Source organism: Cervus canadensis, chromosome 21, assembly GCF_019320065.1.
Source record: "Cervus canadensis isolate Bull #8, Minnesota chromosome 21, ASM1932006v1, whole genome shotgun sequence".
Classification (NCBI taxonomy): Eukaryota; Metazoa; Chordata; class Mammalia; order Artiodactyla; family Cervidae; genus Cervus; species Cervus canadensis.
The window spans coordinates 16,060,730-16,063,051 of record NC_057406.1 but is presented as its reverse complement, the minus strand read 5'-3'; the positions used below and the strand labels follow the sequence as shown (position 1 = coordinate 16,063,051).

General features: G+C 46.8%; 1 pseudogene; it reads left to right on the top strand.

Moving 5' to 3' along the window:
- The first annotated feature begins 1,368 nt into the window (after positions 1–1,368).
- On the top strand, positions 1,369–1,982 carry LOC122423123 (annotated as a pseudogene).
- The last annotated feature ends 340 nt before the right edge of the window (positions 1,983–2,322 follow it).

Here is a 2,322-nt window from a genome sequence, read left to right as displayed (position 1 = left end):
ACCACCTGGGAAGCCCTAGGGGAAAAACATTCAGGAAGAGGGAACGGCCAGTGCAAAGGCCCTGAGGCAAGAACATGCTGGCTCCATTAGGGACTTACAAAGACACCCAAAACAGAGCTCAGTGATACAAACTCAGTTTGAAAGGCTTATTCTGGCTTCTGGATTGTGGCCAGACTATAAACGGGGGCGGAGGGGGAAGCATGAAAGGGACCAGTTAGGAGTAACTGGCTACCAATTATGGTAACCCAGGCAAGAACTGATGATAACTCAGACCAGGTAGATTTAGTGAAGGTGATACAAAGTAGTCAAAATTTGCAGAGAGCCAAAATATTTCCTGATGGAGTAAATATTGGAGAGAGAAGGATGAGAAAAGGAAAGAAGTCAACTAGATGCAGAAGATTACAAGGGGAGGAGATTTGATATAAAAATATGAATCCTCTTTTGAACATGTTGAGTGTGTGTGTGTGTGTGTGTGTGTGTGTGTGTGTGTGCTCAGTCATGTCCATGTGCTCAGTCGTGTCTGACTGTTTGTGATCCCATGGACTGTAGCCCACCAGGCTCCTCTGTCCACAAAATTTTCCAGGCAATGATACTGGAGAGAGTTGCCAGTTCCTCCTCCAGGGCATCTTCTCTACCCAGGAACTGAACCCATGTCTCTTGCATCTCCTACATTGGCAGGTGTATTCTTTACCACCTGCCCATTAATTTGAAGCCCATTAAGTTTTTAATAAATGCCTATTAGAGAGGGCTTCCCAGGTGGCGCTAGTGGTAAAGAACCTGCCTGCCAGTGCAGGAGATGTAAAGGACATGGGTTCCATCCCTGAGTCAGGAAGATCCCCTGGAAAAGGAAATGGCAACGCACTCCAGTATTCTCACCAGGAAAATTCATTGGACAGGGGAGCCTGGCAGTCGCAAGGAGTTGGACACAACTGAAGCAACTTAGCACCCCTAGCACCCTAGAAAGATGGAGTAACAGAGATCAGATGGACCCTCCCTCCTGAAACAGACAAACCACAGCAGCAACAAAAGCATCAAATATATGAAACAACGGTTTTTTAGACATTGGCCCTCAGTACTAAAGTACTGAGGTACTTTAGTCACCTCAGGTACTAAAGACGATGATTTCTGAGAGACTGGATCCTATGATTGCCCCAGCTTAACTGCTTTGAGAGAGATTCGAACCTGAGGTGCTAGGAGAAACCCAGGAGGGCTCAGCAGACTCCTTGAGTTGAAGACACAGAGCCACAAGCACACAGAACTTAGTATCAGAGAGGAGTCAGCCACACAGAGAGAACTCCAGAAGATCCCTGCAAATATTCAGCCACAGCTGAGGAAATTACTGAAGGGTGGAGAGAAAAGCCTTGTGAGATGATTAGAGGTAATAGCACCCTGGGTGTGTGCATGCTAAGTCGCTCAGTTGGGTCTGACTCTTCGTGATACTATGGACTGTAGCCCACCAGGCTCCTCTATTCATGGGATTCTCCAGGCAAGAATGTTGGAGTGGGTTGTCATGCCCTCCTCCAGGCGATCTTCCCCACCCAGGGATTGAACGCAGGTCTCCCACACTGCAGGAAGATTCTTTACTGTCTGAGACACCAGGGAAGACCCAATAATACCCAACAGGTGACCAAAAAGCACATGAAAAGATGTTCGACATTACTAATTATTGGAGCAATGAAACTCAAAACTACAATGAAGTATCACTTCACATTGGTCAGAACGGCCACCACCAAAAAATCAACAAACAATAGCTATCCTGCCAATCGCTGCCACCACAGACACAAGCTGTGTGCAGCCCATTAAGCTTGCCAGGGTCACCAAGGAACTGGGCAGGACTGGTTTGCAGTGACGGTCATGCTGGTGCATATAGAATTCATGGCAATGTGAGCAGCTCCATCATTCGAAGTATGAAAGGCCCCGCGCATTAGGGCAATGTGCTCAGCCTACTGGAGTCGGAGCAAGAGGCTCAGAGGCTGCTCTGAACTTGTGGCTCCGTTCTAGATGTCTGGTTGACCATTTAGCCCATGAGGATGATCTGCTGTTAATAAATCATTTATATTGTATGTTAAAAAAAATCTACAAACAAAAAATGCTGAAGAAGGTGTGGAAAAAAGGGAACCCTCCTACACTGTGGGTGGCAGTGTAAAATGATACAGTCACTATGAAGAACAGAATAGAGGTTCCTTAAAAAACTAAAATTAGAGCCAACATGCGTGCATGCCAAGTCGCTTCAGTCGTATTCAACTCTTTGCTACCCTATGGACTATAGCCAGCCAGGCCCCTCTGTCCAGGGGATTCTGCAGGCAAGAATGCTGGAGCAGA